The 18,823-nt window shown below is 40.9% G+C and overlaps 1 protein-coding gene across 17 annotated transcripts in view; it reads right to left on the bottom strand.

Moving 5' to 3' along the window:
* TBL1XR1 (TBL1X/Y related 1) overlaps positions 1 to 18,823 on the bottom strand; it is a 182,929-nt gene that overhangs the window by 109,330 nt on the left and 54,776 nt on the right. The window contains exon 2 of one of the 17 annotated variants that reach the window (XM_073023444.1): positions 16,586 to 16,683. The exons of the other annotated variants lie outside the window; for them this stretch is intronic. The gene's annotated coding sequence lies outside the window, so the exon portion shown is untranslated. The remainder of the gene's footprint in view (positions 1 to 16,585; positions 16,684 to 18,823) is intronic. 17 annotated transcript variants of the gene reach the window in all.

Here is an 18,823-nt window from a genome sequence, read left to right as displayed (position 1 = left end):
GTTCTAGTTAATCTTTGATGGACCTGAAGGTTAGAAAAGACAACGAAGAAATCACTGCCTGAAACACTATTAAGTCACTTTAAGGAGTTTGGGAGGTTTTTTGTTTAAACATATACCGGCAGTTAACACTTCAGATGGTAGTGTGGGACTGTAAAAATCACCAAGATTTGAAACTGAACAAGGTGATCTTAATCAGTGTGAATTGTTCCATTACTTTTAAAAATTTCATCAAGATATTAAAAATGTTTACTATCAGTTATCAATGTATAATCAAAATATTGTAAAACGGGCCGGGCGTGGTGGCTCACACCTGTAATCACAGCACTTTGGGAGTCTGAAGCAGGCCGAAGACTTGAGGTCAGGAGTTCGAGACCAGCCTGGCCAACGTGGTGAACCCCCATCTCTACTAAAATACAAAAATTAGCTGGGCACGGTGGTGCACACCTGTAGTCCTGGCTGCTCAGGACGCTGAGGCAGGAGAATCACCTAAACCCAGGAGGTGGAGGTTGCAGTAAGCCAAGATCACACCACTGCACTTCAACCCGGGTGACAGAACAAGACTCCGTCTCAGGAAAAAAAGGGGGAAAAAAAATCATTCTTTTAGTACACTGTAATCTAAAACATTAGAACCGACGTGAATTGTTTTATTTCTTGGTAAATAGCTTATCGAGAACTTTGAATAGCAACTTTTCTTCTCATATAACTTATGACACAGAGAGCAAGCATCTTTTCCTCTTTTTTGGAGACAGGGTCTTGCTCTGTCAACCAGGCTGGAGTCCAGTGGCACAAACACAACTCCCTGCAGCCTGAATCTCCCAAGCTCAAGCAATCCTCTCACCTCAGTCCCCCAAGTAGCTAGGACAACAGACGCATCCCACCACGCCCGGTTCATGTTTGTATTTTTAGTAGAGACGGGGTTGTGCCATGCTGCCCAGGCTGGCTGAGAACTCCTGAGCTCAAGCAATCTGCCCACCTCGTCCTCCCAAAGTGCTGGGATTACAGGCGTGAGCCACTGCACCCAGCCTGAGCCACTGCACTTGGCCACTTATGACACAGAGCAAACATCTTCTCTATTTCTTGGGGAAATTTCTTGGGGGCATTTTCACAATTCTCTAAAACTTCTAACATTTTATCCTTGCATTTTCAATGTCTTGAAATATCTCTGAGAGTTTTTGGCCAGTGACACTTCCTATGAGGCCATCGTCTTTGTCATCACAACCACTTGGACATAACGTACATTTACGTCCACAAATTTGCCTTCACTAAGCTTCTCCAGCTGCATATGAAGACTCGCAACATTCTCCCCATCAGCTATTTCTTCCATAACTCCATTTATACACGATTCAAATTTCATGTTCAGCAGTCATTTTTAGAGACGGCTTTTGCACTTTAATGACATTAAAGTGTAATCTAACAAGGGCTATGGGATGCTCAAAAGACAGTAGGCCCACAGGAGAAAACAAGTAATTGAGAAAAAATGTAAATGGTCACAAAAAATAATATTACAATTTTTAAAAAAATCCTTTATGGTAAGAACTATCATACGCAAAATCAAGAGGCAGGACTAGATGAAGGAAACAACTACAACTCATATCCAAGACAATCAGTTTCCTTTACATGTAACAAGATCCATAAGAAAATGATTTCCCACTCAAGGATACAAAATTTAAACAGCTTACAGAAAATAAAAATTGTAAGGCTTGAACATTAAAAAGTGCTCAACCTCCCTGCAAGAGAAATGCAAATTAAGATTTCACTGAGAACTTCTGATACAATTTGGATGCATCTCAGCAAAATAAATCTCTTATAATGCTGAGAAAAACAAGCCATAAACAAGAGCACATACTGTATGATTATATGAAATACAAGAATAATGAATAGATACTTTAAGTCAGGATAATGGTTACCTTTCCAGAGGCTGGGGATAGAGTAATGACTGGTATAGTGGTTACACAGGTGTGTCCAATTTGTGAACTTCACCATCTGTATTCTGTACCTTTTAATGTATTCTGCATATCATAATGAAAAGCATATCTTTAAAAAAAATACAAGATATCATTCTTTATCTACCAGTTTGGCAAAGATAAAAAGCTTTATAATACTCTGTAGTGTTATAATACACACTGGTGGTAGGAGTATCAATAACCACAACCTCCATGGAGACAACCTGGCAGTGAAATTTAAAAATGCAGTGCAGTGGCTCAACGCCTGTAATCCCAGCACTTTGGGAGGCCGAAGCGGGCAGATCACCTGAGGACGGAAGCTCAACACCAGCCTGGCCAATATGCCGAAACCCCGTCTCTACTCAAAATACAAAAATCAGCTGGGCGTAGTGGTGCGCGCCTGTAGTCCAAGCTACTCGGGAGGCCGAGGCTGGAGAATCGCTTGAACCCAGGAGGCAGAGGTTGCAGTGAGCCGAGATTACGCCACTGTGCTCCAGCCTGGGCAACAGAACAAGACTCCATCTCAAAAAAAAAAAAAAAAGAAAAAGAATAAATAAAATAAAAATGCACATATCCTTTGACCCTGAAATTCTACTTTGGGGGATTTATTCATCAAAATGTTTGCACATGTGCAAAATAACTTATATACAATGCTATTCATTGCTGCATTAGAAAAAGAAACAACAAATTCTCCATCAACAGGGGCCTGGTGATATTACAATAAAATAGTATTCCGTAAAAAAAAAAAAAAAAAAAAAAAAAAAAACAATGAAGAACCTCTTCAGATACCGATTTGAGAATGATCACCAGGAAAGACAGTCAGGCAATAAAAGCAGTGCATATAATGTTCTACAAAGTTTTTGGGAAATACGCTGGGAGAGAGCATGTTACATACTTTTTTGTATATAGTAACATCATCTCTGGAAGGACACATAAAAAACTAATAATACCTGTCACTCCAGAGAGGTGAGCCAAGTGGCTGGGGGACAGATGTTGAAAGGTTTTTTGCTGTATACACTTCTGTACATTTTAAGTTTTGAACCATATAAAATGCTCAAGTGTTCAAAACAAGTTAAAAAAATAATTACCTGAAAGGGAGGCAAAAATAGACCTGTAAAGGGATGATCAGAGTCCAGTCTAAAACAATTAACTCCTCAGAAAAGATCCATCTAGAAATGTTTTGGAAAAAAAAAAAAAAAAAAAGGCCACTATATTTGGGGTTTAGAGGTACCGTGAAATTGGTTACATTACTGAGCCGCACACAGAGGCTTGCATCTATAGTCCCAGCTGCTTGTGAGGCTGAGATAAGAGGATTTGTTTGAGACAAGGGAGTTCGAGACCAGGCTGGGCAACCTAGCAAGACCCTGTCTCTAAAATAATAAAAAATGTTAAACTCCATCTCTACTAAAAAGAAAAAAGAAAAAAATTCGCTGGGAGCGGTGGCGGCCGCCTGTAGTCCCAGCTACTCGGGAGACTGAGGCAGAATGGTGTGAACCCGGGAGGCGGAGCCTGCAGTGAGTCGAGATCGCGCCACTGCACTCCAGCTTGGGTGACAGAGTGAGACTCCGTCTCAAAAAAACAAAATTCTTTAAACTTACTGAGGCTTGGCCGGGCGTGGTGGCTCAAGCCTGTAATCCCAGCACTTTGGCAGGCCGAGAGGGGTGGATCACAAGGTCAGGAGATCGAGACCATCCTGGCTAACACGGTGAAACCCTGTCTCTACTGAAAAATACAAAAAACTAGCCGGGCGAGGTGGCGGGCGCCTACAGTCCCAGCTACTCGGGAGGCTGAGGCAGGAGAATGGCTTGAACCCGGAAGGCGGAGCTTGCAGTGAGCTGAGATCCGGCCACTGCACTCCAGCCCGGGAGACAGAGCAAGACTCCGTCTCAAAAAAAATAAATAAATAAAAATAAACTTACTGAGGCTTATCACGCAGTCAGTAGCACAATGGCAACAGAAACCAGGTTTCAGAGAATATATTGAGAATTTCTTCAGCAAATCAGGGGAATCCATGTCAAGTGTAGGAGACACTTCAAAAAGAACACATTGAATGCCTAACTCTTCGTTCAAAGACACATAGCAACACACACACAAAAAGTCAAAAGGTATTTGCCTAATCATAAAGACCCCTAAGAGAGAGTCCAAGAAAAATAAAGAAATAGCAAGATGGGGAACAGAATCACACTCACTTTTATACCCATTCCTTAACACTCACTGCCGCCTGAGCCCAACACTGCATAAAGTGCCTAGTCTTCCAAAGATACTTATCCCCACACCTAAAAGTTGAGAAAAGAAAAAAAAGGAAAAAAAAACCCTAAATGGAAAAAACACTTTGTCATTCTGAATATCCTTTTTTTTTTTTTTTGAGACAGAGTCTCACTCCGTTGCCCAGGCTGGAGCGCAGTGGCACAATCTTGGTTCGGCTCACTGCAACCTCCGCTTCTTGGGTTCAAGTGATTCTCTTGCCTCAGCTTCCCAAGTAGTTGGAATTACAGGCATGAACCACCATGCCCGGCTAATATTTGTACTCTCAGTAGAGACAGGGTTTCATCATGTTGGCCAGGCTGGTCTCAAACTCCTGGCCTCAAGTGATCCACTCCCCTTGGTCTCCCAAAGTGCTGGGATCACAGGCATGAGCCACCACGCCCGGCCCTGAATATCCTTTGTCAAATCTTAAACACATTAACAAAATCATCACATCTTCCAACAAAGACAAGATTCCTGCTCTACTGGCATTTACATTCTAGTGGAAGTTTTTTTTAAAAAAAAGGAAACAAAAAGCACTCCCAGAAGGCTGGAATTGTCCTGTGTATATCCCTGAAATAAGAGAGGTATTGGCGTGGCACTCATACCTGGTCAAAGCATGAAACACACTGATTAATAATGTTGCTCTGAAACCATGAATCCCATGAGCTATGGCCTGTCTGTACCATCTTGTCAGCATTGTTTACTGTTAACAGTGAGACTGATGGTTTGCACCTGGTTTTGGTGAGCCCCTAGAGGTTTCTGCCATTAAGGCTGGTTATGCAGCAAAAATATGCCTATGTGGCCAGCAGGAATATAAGCCCCACTGAGACTCCACTGTGGGATCCCTGGTTCCAAAGTATTCTCTGCACACATCAGTGACCCTGATCCAAGAAAGATAGATAACCATATGGCCCTACAACTGAACCTCACACTCAGCCTCTTCAGGTCCATTGATGGGAGGCACCCTTTGCTTATGATGTGCAACCTAACTTGAAAGCACTTGCTTTAAGTATCGTTTTTCAACAATAAACCACAGATTGATGAGCACTGTTACTTTGGATCATGTGAGTTTTCCTTAGCAATCAAACCTTGTCTGTCACTGTTAAGAGATGGGGGAAAAAAAAAAAAAAAGGTTAACAGATTGTAATAACTGTGGTTAAAAAAATAAAATAAAATGACATGATAGCGAAAAGCCATAGAGGCAAAATGGGATTAGAGAACATGGCCAGGAAAGAGATGGGGAACATGAAATGAGGTACAAACGACAAGAATCCAACAAAGTGACAACCAGAAGTTAAGAGAATTCTAAGCAGAGAACCACAGCAACTGCATAGGCTCTAAGGTAAGAACAAGGGTGACTCCCACAAAAGTAAGGGTGGCTACAGAGTGGCAAGCAACAAACAAACAGTAGGAAATTAAATCAGAGGTAGGCAGTGGCAGATCACACAGAGCCTTATAAATTCAGATTTCAACCCAATAGCTTTCTTACTGTTCTTGCTGCCTGTATCTGCTCACACAGCCCTTCACCCTCACCTCCATACATACACTACCTCCAGAAAGAATGTTCTGAGATATTAAGTAATTTCACTACTTAAAATAAATGAATTGGTCAGACGCAGTGCCTCATGCCTGTAATCCCAGCACTTTCGGAGGCCAAGGCAGGAGGATTACCTGTCAGGAGTTTGAGACCAGTCTGGCCAGCATGGCCAAACCCTGTCTCTACTAAAAATACAAAAAATTAGCCAGGCATGGCAGGGGACATCTGTAATCCCGGCTACTCAGGAGGCTGAGGCAGGAGAATAGCTTGAACCTGGGAAGCAGAGGTTGTAGCGAGCTGAGATCACACCACTGCACTCCAGCCTGGGCAACAAGAGCAAAACTATGTCTCAAAAAATAAATAAATAAAATAAATAAATGAATCCAAAATCCTTGGGTTGACATTATCTGTATTTACCACCCGCCCTCCACAATATGACATAGTTTCAAGATATACACCCTGAGCTTTCATTGCACACTGCATCAAAGTTCTGCTCACTTTTTACACTCATACACACACACACAGAAGTAACATTACATATTATTCTACATCATATACACATATATGCAGCACAGAAGTAACACTCTATGCACTAGACATGGTGGCTCACACCTGTAATCCCAACACTTTGGGAGGCAGAGGCGGATGGATCATTTGAGGTCAGGAGTTCGAGACCAGCCTGGCCAACATGGTGAAACCCCATCTCTGCTAAAAATACAAAAATTAGCTGGGCGTGGTGGCACACGCCTGTAATCCCAGCTATTGGGCAGGGTGAGACAGAGGTTGCAGTGAGCCAAGATCGTGCTACTGCACTCCAGCCTGGGCAACAGAGTGAGACTCCTGCCTCAAAAAAAGAAAAAAAAAAAAAAAAGTAACATTCCATGTTAACGCTATATATTGGACGTCTGTTGTTTTTAGTCTTCTGCTTTTGCTTTAGAGAAACTACATAGTTTTTTCTGCACGGTCTTGGAATTTTCAGTCACAATGCCCTTTTATTCCCCGTGCAAAGGCCTGGAACATAACTCCAGCTAGCCAAATCAGACAGCCTCCTAGATATGTGAATGTAAAGAGAGAGAAATTATACAGGAAAATAATTCAAACTGATTCTTAACCACTGCCAAATCAGCCGGCTCACTGTGATGTCCACGACCTAGATTCTTTATTCCTCTGTTTTTCGTTAATTCAATGAACTTCCCCATCTTTCCTTTTTTTTTTGCTTCAGATAACTAGACTATTTCTGTTGCTTGCAAACAAAAAACCTGGAGTCAAGGAACCAAGACTGTGAAAGAGGTCAGCACAAGTCACATAGCAACAAACAGGAACCACAAATCAGAGGAAAGCCTGGTCTATTCGGAGCAGGGAGAAAGAGAGAAAACAGAATTATGGCAGAATACTAGATCTGGAAGCCTAGTACTGTCGCTACTAAGGGGAATACATGATAATTCAGTCCCTAAGAATGTGCTACATTCTAGAACACATGCCAATTATCCATGAAGCCAGAAAGTGAAAACAATCAGTTATAGGCAAAACAGTACTACAATTTCCTGAAACACTTGGCTTTGCAGCTTTAAGATAATTATGGTCTTTCCCCCTTATGCTTCCTTAAAGAAATACCCCATTTAGCTGGTGGTAATTTAAGAGATTCTGTTCCTTAAAATTTTTAAATATGGAATACATCTGTAATTTCCCTACCCTGACTTCCTCCTTTAGGTTACAATACCTCTTACATACTCTACTAACATCCACCTCACCCTGTATGGCAGTTATGTCTATGTCTCTATAGTAATAGCATGTTGTCTCTCTAAAAGCAAGAATAAAGTTGAATCTCAGAGCCTACTTAATCTAGTAACTGGTATATATTAAAAACAATGACGATAATAAAAGGCTTCTAATTATTAAATATCTATCTGTATCACTCCTGGCACCGCAAGGCAGTGTGTGTGTGTGTGTGTGTGTGTGTGTGTGTGTGTGTACATATATATATATATATTTTTTTTGGAGACAGAGTCTTGCTCTGTCACTCAGGTTGGAGTGCAGTGGTGCGATCTCGGCTCACTGCAACCTCCGCCTCCTGGGTTCAAGTGATTCTCCTGCCTCTGTCTCCTGAGTAGCTGGGATTACAGGTGCGCCACCACGCCCAGCTACTTTTTGTATTTTTAGTAGAGATGGAGTTTCACCATGTTGGCCAGACTGGTCTCGAACTCCTGACCAGGTAATCCACCCGCCTTGGCCTCCAAAAACTGCTGGTATTACAGGCGTGAGCCACCACACAAGGCCTCACTTTGTATATATTTCTAGTGATCACAGCCAAGCTAACAAGATATTATTTTCAGCTAACAGCCACAAAAATAAGCAACTGTAATGATATCACTGACATCTTCCAACAAAGACAAGACTCCTGCTCTACTGGCATTTACATTCAGGCGGAGGGTTGTTTTTTTAAAAAACCATGTAAATAAAAAGCACTCTGGAGGTTAATCCCAGAGGGCTGGAATTGGCCTTCTGGGATTAACCCGAGTGCTTTCTATTCCTTCCAAATAAGGAAATTACCTAAAACTGTTAAGCTAGAAGAACCAAGATCTACTGGAATCCAAATCGCTCCATCTTCCCTTTATTCCAACAGATCAGTATCTAAAATCAGGGGTTTTCAAACTGCAGGTCACAATCAGTTTGTGGATCATAAAATAAATTTAGTGAGCCATATCCTTTTTTAATGAATGCAATATGAGTGCATCACATGAAGGGCAAATACTGTTTCATGAAACTAATTTCAGTTTTATATACATATATGTACAAGGCAGAGATATGTATCTTACTGTGAATCACAGTCCAAAAGTCCAAAAGCCACAGACATAAGCACTGCCTTACTGTTGTAAGTACTGACATATCCTCTCAATTTTATTTATGTATTTATTTTTTTTCTTCTATTGCCCAGGCTCGAGTGCAAAAGTGTGGATCTCGGCTCACTGCAACCTCCATCTCTCGGATTCAAACGATTCTCCTGCCTCAGCCTCCCAAGTAGCTGGGATTACAGGCAGGCGTCAGCCACTACACCCAGCTAATTTCTGTATTTTTCGTAGAAACAGGGTTTCACCACGTTGGCCAGGCTGGTCTCGAACTCCTGACCTCAAGTGATCCACCCTCCTCGGCCTCCCAAAGTGCTGGGATTACGGGCATGAGCCACCATGTCTGGACATCCTCTCAATTTTTAATCAAAATCCTGATGTTTAAAACATTTGAGTAGTAAAATCTACATTAATGTCCTACACATTATCAAAAATAGACAAACAGGGTTTAAAAGGTGCTGTGTAAAAAGGCATTTGGAGCATAAGTACCATATTTCTCCCCTGCTAAAGTGTGTCCTAAAACTACAGTGTACATCCTTAATACAGCAAAGAAGAAAAACGAACTGGCTGGTCCTGTCTTTCACTCTCTTCCCTCAGGGCTTTTACTAAATCATTTTCAAAAATGTTTCAAAAAGCTTTACTATGCTTCACTAAAGATAATTACTCAATTTTATCAGTTTTCTGACCATTTTCATGAGTGATTAGATAAATATCTTCCAACATATACTGTCTTTAAAAAAAGATGACCTCACTCACATGTATAACCTTATATACATAAAAAGCACTCAGCAAGTGACAGCAAGCAATATGACAATGACTATGCATGTTTACTTCTGTAACAGGCTGTAAGCCCAGAAAACAGCTCTAAGCATTATGGCATACATTAAAATTAATATGTTATAGGGGTGGGGGGAAGATGACTGATTAATTCTTCTAAGGCACCACATACTAAAGAAGTGATGTACATTAAGAGAAAGACGTGGCCGGGCATGGCATGGTGGATTGCGCCTGTGACCCAGCACTTTAGGATGCAAAGACGGGTGGACCACTTGAGCCCAGGAATTTGAGACCAGCCTGGGCAACATGGCAAAACCTCATCTCTACAAAAATTACAAAAATTAGCAGGGCGTGGTGGCATGTGCCTGCAGTCCCCGTTACTTTGGAGGCTGAGGCAGGAAGATCAATTGATTAAGTCCATGAGGTTGAGGATGCAGTGAGCTGTTATCATACCACTGCACTCCACTGGGTAATAGAACTCAAGACTCTATCTCAAAATAAATACATGAATTAGTTAATTAATTAAAAATAAACAAAATCAAACATTTTTTAAGAGAGACATGTTTGGGAACATTTGCAGTCATAAATGAGCCAATTACAGTTTAAGGCAGACAAAGGTATCTACTGCTCCTCCTTCCCAAGGCCCCATGCAAAATGAAGGGAATGAAATAACGGGCCAGGGTCCTTGGCTCACGTCTATCATCCCAGCACTTTGGGAGGCTGAGGCAGGTGGACCACTTGAGTCCAAGAGTTCGAGAACAGCCTGGGCAACATGGCAAACCCTGTCTCTACTAAAAAAAATACAAAAATTAGCCATGAATGGTGGTAGTACCTGTAGTGCCAGCTACTAGGGAGGCTAAGGTGGAAGGATCAACTGAGCCTGAAGTTGGGGCTGCATTGAGCCATGATCATGCCACTGTACTCCAGCCTGCATGACAGAGCAAGACCCTGTCTCAAAGATAAAATGAAACAACAGCAGTGTTGCAAAGCGAGTAGACGTCACTGGATGATGATAAATTCTAAAGAATTTTGGTCAGGTTGAAAGTAGAACAGACTGACGAGAAAAAAACCCACATATAAGACAAGAAAGTCTTTTCAAGGCCGCACTAAAGAAGTTCCAAGTTATATACTAATCACAACTACAAGGAGAAGGAAACAACGATGGTACTTCATCAGGGCACTGCATTACCCACATTCTGGAGAGACGACCCCATCCTCTGACCCTGTGAACAGAGATGTTGATGGGTGGTAGCTCTTAAAGGTAAGGATAAAGCCAGAGAAAGAATCTCTATAAAAAGTGGGTACTGGCTGGACGCAGTGGCCAACACCTGCAATTCCAGCACTTTGAGAGGCCGAGGTGGGAGGACTAATTGAGCCCAGGAGTGTGAGGCCAGCCTGGGCAACATGGTATGACTCCATCTCTATAAAAAGTAAAAAAAATTAGTTGGCGTGGTGGCACACTCCTGTGATCCCAGGTACTTGGGAGGCTGAGGCGAGAGGATCACTTGAGCCTGGGAGGTTGAGGCTGCAGTAAGCCATGATCACATCACTGTACTCCAGCCTGGGTGACAGAGCAAGATCCTGTCTGGGAGGAAAAAAAAGTAGGCATTGTTGCCCGGTGAGGCTTTCTATGAGAGCAGCCAGGCAGGAGAGAACAGTACAACAGAAAGATGAAGGCAACACCAGACCTCTAATGCTAAGAGAGAAACAAAAGGAGCTGGAAGCAAAAAGGGAGAAAAAGGAGGGAAAGAGGAAGGGATCTCTCATCATTTCAGTGAAATATACCAAAGCACCGCTCCTTGGAAGTACTGAAGATACCACAGTAACCCAAGCATGTGCCTGCTGACTCCTCACCCATACTCCCTAGAAGAAGGAGCACTGCTGGTCCATACCTGACCCCCTTTCACAGAACCTGTCACCAAAACTACTATTCAAGAGAGAAGCCTCATAGAAAAAGAACCATTACACATACTGCAACAGAAACATACTTTAACAATACTAACCAAGATGTACCAAAAGTTTGCCAAAACCTAATAGTATAAAAGGTGTAAGAGGAACATACAGAAATCATGGAACAGACAAACATATTTTAATTCTCACAGGGACTCAAAAAACACACTGCAAGATTTAAAAACAAAACAAAACAAAACAAAACCTTGGCCACATTTAAGAAGAAAACACATAGCAATGGCTATAAAATTAGTAAAGCATTGGCCAGCAGTGGTGTCTCACACCTATAATCCCAGCACTTTGAGAGGCCAAGGCAGGCAGATCACCTGAGGTCAAAAGTTCGAGACCAGCCTGGTCAACATGCTGAAACCCTGTCTCTACTAAAAGAAAAAAGACAATACAAAAATTAGCTGGGAGTGCTGGCGCGCACCTGTAGCCACAGCTACTTGGGAGGCTGAGGGAGGAGAATCGCTTGAACTCAGGACGGGAGGTTGCAGTGAGCTGAAACCACACCACTGCACTCCAGCTTGGGTAAGAGAGCAAGACTCCATCTCAAAAAAAAAAAAAAAAAAAAAAGCATTAAGAAACTCAACTGTGTAACAAAATGGGACATAACTAAACACCAAATTCATTTGCCTAGAATATAAACATTTCCCAGAAAGTAAACCAAAAAAACAAAAATATAGTAAGAAAAAAACGAAAATGTGACAATCCAGAGAGTCCAACATCCACTTACAACATAAGACATCCCAAAGTGAAGAACAGAGAGAGATGGAGGGGCAAGTTAAACTTTCGAAGAGTTGAAGAATGATTCAGTTGTCAAACTGAAAACTACAGAGTAACACTAAAAAAAAAGAAAAATACCTGTAACGGGATTCTCGCCAGTAAAATTTCAGAATGCCAAGAAAGCTTCCAGAACAAAACTAGGATCACCTTAACACTCATCTTCTAATCAGAAATAATGGGTGCAAGAAGACAATATAGCAGTGTCCACCAAGTTCTACAAGAAAAATACCTTGAAACAGCCAGGTGTGGTGGCTCACGCCTGCAATTCCAGCACTTTGGGAGGCCAAGGTGGACAGATCACCAAGTCAGGAGTTCAAGACCAGCCTGGCCAATGGTGAAACCACGTCTCTATTAAAAATACAAAAATTAGACACACACCTGTAGTCCCAGCTACTCAGGAGGCTGAGGCAAAAGAATCACCTGAACTCGCAGGCGGAAGCTGCAGTGAGCCAAGATGGCGCCACTGTACTCCAGCCTGGGTAACAGAGTGAGACTCCATCTCAAAAAAAGAAGAAAATACCTTGAAAGTATATTTCTATAACTCAAAGCTTCCCCAACATGTGTGCTGCCAACAGGTTACCAGTTGAGCATCCAGAGGCCTTTGCAACAAGCAGTCTCATCCACCACACAAATATTACCATTTTCTATCAATTTACGACATGAAAAAGGTTGAAAGCATTGCTGTCAAGTCAGATTTGCAACTGAGTCAAAAATAAAAGCATTTTCAGACATTCAAGAACTGAAATTTTACTTACATGAAAAAACTGAAAAGGTAAAGCAGCAAAACAAAAAAGGAATCCAATAAAACACAACATGACATGGAACAAACAGTGGCATCTGAGTATGAACCAGAAGTAACAAGTGAAAAAGAAAATAAGAGGTATACCCTTGTCATTGACAGTGGGAGATTCTCCTTTAATAGCAAGTTAAATGACAGTATTACTTCCTTCCTCATAAGTGAGTAACAGTCATAACAATAATTCTGTTTTTCAATTTAAAAAATCATCCTATAGGAAAAAAGTAGGTTCAAAACCACATAGTTGCAATTGCTAATCCAAGTTTGTCCAACCCACATAAACTTTCTTAAAACATTATGAGATTTTTTTGCAATTTTGTTTTCTAGCTCATCAGATATCATTAGTGTATATTATATATAGCCCAAGACAATTCTCCTATTCCACTGTGGCCCAGGGAAGCCAAATGATTGGACATCCCTGCTCTAATCCTTATCTTGTAAAAATAATATATTTAAATTGAAAAAGAAAATGTAAGAATAAACGCACTAATTTTCTCAAAGCTTTCAAATGAAATGTGTCCCATAGTTAATAGACTCTTTAGTATAATTTATCATTTAAAATAAAGCAAGCAAGAAATAACTATTAACAGTGGCTGCCTCTAGAAAACTTGGGGATAGGGGAAAAAGTCTTAGTTTTCTTCATACCATTCTATCCTGTTTGGAGATTCTGCTGCATGAATGCATTACTTTTAAATAATTTAGAAACTGATTTTGATTTCTAAAACGTTATGGTACACAGTCAGGATACCAGGTAGAAGTTAAGAACAAAATATATTTGTATTTACATGAATAACACAACGTATTAGGTTATCAACAGAACAGTACGCATATGATCTCGTTATTAAACTACATATAAATCATATTAAATTTTTTTCACATTTTTATGTACACTGAAAGTGTATAAAAACACATTTGAAAGGTTACATATTGAAGTCTTAACAACAGCTGTATCTGGTGAATAGAATGAGCTCAAACTAAGAACTTTCAACATATCACTTTACAGTGTACATCTGTTCCATTTGGTTGCTTCACTCATTTTTACAACGTGTATGTATGGCATATAAAAGATAAACTGTTAGTGGACCAAAAAAAAGCAGGATCTCAAGAGATATTTGTACACCCGTGTTCACAGCAGCACTATTCACAACAGCAGAAAAGTCGGAAGCAACCAAAGTGTCCATCAACAGATTAAAAAAACATGGTTTACACATACAATGAAATATTAGCCTTAAAAAGCAAGGAAATTCTGATACATGCTACAATATAGATGACTGTGAGGCCATTATGCTAAGTATATTAAGGTAGTTCATAAAAAGACAAACACTACATGATTCCACTTACATAAGGTACCTATAATACTCAAATTCATAAAGACAGAAAGTAAGAATAGTGGTTGCCAGTGGCTAGAGGTGACAGGAATGAGAAGTTGCCTAATGGGCAGAGTTTCAGTTTTGCAGGATGAAGAACACTGGAGACTGACTGTGGTACACGGTAGACAAGAGGCAAAATTGGGGCTTAGCCCCGGAGGGTTCTTGGCTTCACCCAGGAAAGAATTCAGGGTGAACCGGTGGTGTTTGACAGCAACTTTTGTGGAAGCAGCAGCAGAGGTTCTGCTCCTTGCAGAGCAGGGCTCCCCCATAAGCAGTGTGACCAGAGTGCCAGCTGAGGGGCAGTTCTGCAGTCACATTTATACCTACTTTTAATTACATGCAAATTAAAGAATAGGTTCTGCGGAAATTTCTAGAAGTATGGTAACTTCTGGGCCATTGTTATGGAAAGGGACAGAAACTTCCAGGGGTTGCCATGGCAATGATAAACTGACATGACATTGGGGGGGGGGGGGGCATGTCTTTATGGAGAGGTGTTTTCGCCTCATCTCTGCTTCTGTTAGTCTTCAATCTGGTGCAAAGACCAAGCCACACCTCTGGAGTCGAGTCCCATCTCCTACCTCAGTAGGAATTTACTTAACACTATTGAACTATACATTTTTTAACAATTAATATAGTAAATTTTTATGTCTATTTACAATTAAAATAAATAAGTTTAAGAAGCAAGTGAAATAAAAATTTAAAAATAATAAATTTACAATAATAAATTAGTGGCATTAACGGAAATAGTCAATCCTCACCAATTTATGGATTTCACATTTATGAATTTGCCTGCTTGCACCAAAATTAATAGTTGCGGCACTTTTGCAGTCATATGCGAACATGCACAAAATGGTGAAAAATTTGAGGTGACCATTGCACACTTACCCACCTGAAGACAAAAAAGACAGCATTCTGCCTTGTTTCAGCCATCATATTGTAAACAAATGTCCTCTGTGTGGTCTATTTAGTGCCACATTTGTGTATGTTTGTGCTTTCTGCTGGTCATTTCACTATTTAAAACAGCACTTTATCACTATGCTTAGGGCTATCTAGTATTGCTAAGCGCAAGAAGGCTGTGGAGAAAATATGTGTGGGAAATAAGCTTTGTTCATATGAGTTTTAGTACTGCTGACTCTAAATGCAATATTAATCAACAAAATATATATTAGTAAGGTATCTTTAAACAGAAACACACAAAGTTACTATTGACCAGCTGACAAAAATGTTATGACCGAGGCCTACAGGAACCTAACCCTGTATATTCCCGTAGGAGCGATGGCTCAGTATTTGCTAATTCAGTGTTTGAGGCAACTAACTATAAAGAACATAACTACAGTGAATAATGAAAATCTACAAATCAAAAAAAAAAAAGGGAAGGAATATTATAGGCAAAAGATATTAATTTATGTCAACCACTTTAATTATCAGCTAATCTTTGAAATTAAATTTTTTGTTATGTGTGAAAAGTACTTAGCTCAATGCCTGTGCACAGCGAAAATTGAGTAAAATACTAGATAATATTTATCTCATTAAAAATACAACTACCTGGCCGGGCGCGGTGGCTCAAGCTTGTAATCCCAGCACTTTGGGAGGCTGAGACGGGCGGATCACAAGGTCAGGAGATCGAGACCACCCTGGCTAACACAGTGAAACCCCGTCTCTACTAAAAAATACCAAAAAAAAAAAAAAAAAAAAAACTAGCCGGGTGAGGTGGCGGGCGCCTGTAGTCCCAGCTACTCGGGAGGCTGAGGCAGGAGAATGGCGTAAACTTGGAAGATGGAGCTTGCAGTGAGCTGAGATTCGGCCACTGCACTCCAGCCCAGGCGACAGAGCAAGACTCCGTCTCAAAAAAAAAAAAAAAAAATACAACTACCCTATGAAGTAGGTAAATGAGCAAACTTTCAAGGTAATGGGAATCTGAGAATATTATCCAATTGTTTAGGTTTCAATTCAGTGAGGGTACAGTTAGTAATGTAAGATGGGTCTCTGATAGTCCATTCAGGCTCTAACAAAATTAAATTATCAACTGTGGCCATCTGCAATGAAGCGACTAAAGAAAACAAGGCTTTGGGGACCAAGTAATACTGGTAGAAAACCATGAAGGTCATGCCACAGATATACGAGGGCAGTGGGGTGGGGATGACCGTTTTAACGGTGTTGGAGTTAAGAAAGTGACATATTCAGGCCGGGCATGGTGGTTTATGCCTGTAATCCCAGCACTTTGGGAGGCAGGTGGATCACCTGAAGTAGGGAGTTCAAGATCAGCCTGACCAACATGGAGAAATCCCGTCTCTACTAAAAATACAAAATTAGCTGGGCATCGTGGTATATACCTGTAATCCCAGCTATTCAGGAGACTGGGGAATGAAAATCGCTTGAACCTGGGAGGCGGAAGCTGCAGTGAGCCAAGATCACACCATTGCACTCCAGCCTGGGAAACAAGAGCGAAACTCTGTCTCAAAAAAAACACAAAGTGACATATTCTCAGCATAAATTTTTGACTCATGGCACTGACAAAGAAAGAGGCAGCTACTAAGTACAACATTGAAGAATTGTTCTCCATCCTGTAAAGCAAAGTTTAGAAAACTTTTCTGTAAAGGGCCAGAGAGCAATTTTTCCAAGGCCAAAGGTCTCCGTTGCAACTATTCAACTGTGTAGTTGTGAGGTGAAAACAGCCATAACCTGGCCAGGCGCGTCACGCCTGTAATCCCAGCACTTTGGGAGGCCAAGGCGCACGGATCATGAAGTCAGGAGATCAAGACCATCCTGCCTAACACAGTGAAACCCGTCTCTACTAAAAACACACACCAAAAAATAAATAAATAAATAAAAATTAGCTGAGTGTGGTGGCGGGGGCCTGCAGCCCCAGATACTTGAGAGGCTGAGGCAGGACAATGGCATCAACCTGGGAAGCGGAGCTTGCAGTGAGCCGAGATTGCTCCACTGCACTCCTGCCTGGGCGACAGAGCCAGGCTCCATCTTTTAAAAAAAAAAAAAAAAAAAAAAAGGCAAGCAGCCATAATCTATACATAAATTAATCAATGTGGCTGTATTCCAATAAACCTTTATACATGAAAATTTGAATTTCATATAACTTTTAACTTGTCACAAAATAATCTTTATCTTCTTTATTCAATTATTTTAAATTGTGGAAAATATTTTTAACTTGTGGGTAACAAAAAAACAGGTTGGCCACATTTGGCCTGCAGACTGCAGTTTCCCAACCCCTGCTCTAAAGCTTTAAAACCAAAACTCAAATGCACAGTCTGATTTTGTTGACTGTTTAATTATAACTTCAAGTGGTACCAGGCAAGCTTAAAGAACAGGAACCTAGTGGTTATCAAACTGGTTTGTCTGCAGGAACCTTGGAAAGTCCCTAAAACCGTAACATAAAGACATTCCACTATAATCCTACGTGATCTGCACCAGAGGTATGAAAACTACAAGCGGAGGCAAATCTGACCCACTGTGTTTTAGTAAATAAAGTTTTAACGGAACAGAAAAGCTCATTTATGTACTATCTATGGCTGCTTTAGCACTACAACGACAGCACTGCATTGTTTGGCCCCCTATAGAAAAAGTCTGCTAACTCCTACTCTGGGTTAAACAAGTATGTATGGAATACAGAGACCTGACAAGGGGGACATAAGCCACCAAGACAGAAAAACAACAGCCTCTCAAAGTTCGCAGAGCCTCTAGAATGAAAGCAGTAAGGCAAGGTACCCTTTACACAAAGCTCTATAATTACATCACAAGTACTGTGATTTCCCTCTTGGCTTTCCTCAAAGATCAACAGCCACTTATTAAGGTAACCATGCACTTGAAAAGTGAAACGCCCAGACCTTTCTGGGACTATAAAAGCTCACTCTTACATCTCTTAAAAGACCTAGATAGCACCAATGTGGCACATCTGTCAGAAAGAGGAGTGACAGTGGTCAAATAATAAAGTTTGGTCAAAAGTCCATTTATCACAGTAGATTAACCCTTCCAATTTATTGGTTATCTTCTCCAGGTGTTGAACATATAGTCGCAAAGGGCAGTCTTAGTTTTCCAACTGACAAAATTCCCATATTGATGCCGTGACAGGTGGAGCTGCAGGGTAGTTTTTATCAGGTAGTTTTTACCAGGAAGTCTGACTGAGATCCTACGAGCTCTCCCTCCAAACAAAAGTAATTTGCATTCCTGAAAGAACTGTCAAAGAACTGAAAGATGCAAGGATTGCAATTCCTAGCAGATACTTACTTAATACAATTGTCTGGCTAATACAGAAAACAAATATTTTTAAAGGATGACTGTGTTTTAATCTTAATGACTACAAGGAAGAGCTGGTATTCAAATGTGATCTACTTAGCTCAGTACCCGGTATGCTGCTACCATTCTGGCAAAGGTTTTTCTATCTCTACAAACACAATTTCAGAAGCAATTTGCTTTCATTTGGCTTGTACAGCAGTACATCTTCACTATACTGCCTCAGGTTAAGTCAGTTTTCTGGCTTTCATATGATCTGTTTTGTTTGTTTTGAGATGGGAGTTTTGTTCTTGTTGCCCAGGCTGGAGTGCAACGGTGCAATC

The sequence above is a fragment of the Chlorocebus sabaeus genome, chromosome 15 (genome assembly GCF_047675955.1).
Source record: "Chlorocebus sabaeus isolate Y175 chromosome 15, mChlSab1.0.hap1, whole genome shotgun sequence".
NCBI lineage: Eukaryota > Metazoa > Chordata > Mammalia > Primates > Cercopithecidae > Chlorocebus > Chlorocebus sabaeus.
The sequence above is the reverse complement of the archived record's forward strand: the minus strand, read 5'-3'. Positions and strand labels throughout refer to the sequence as shown.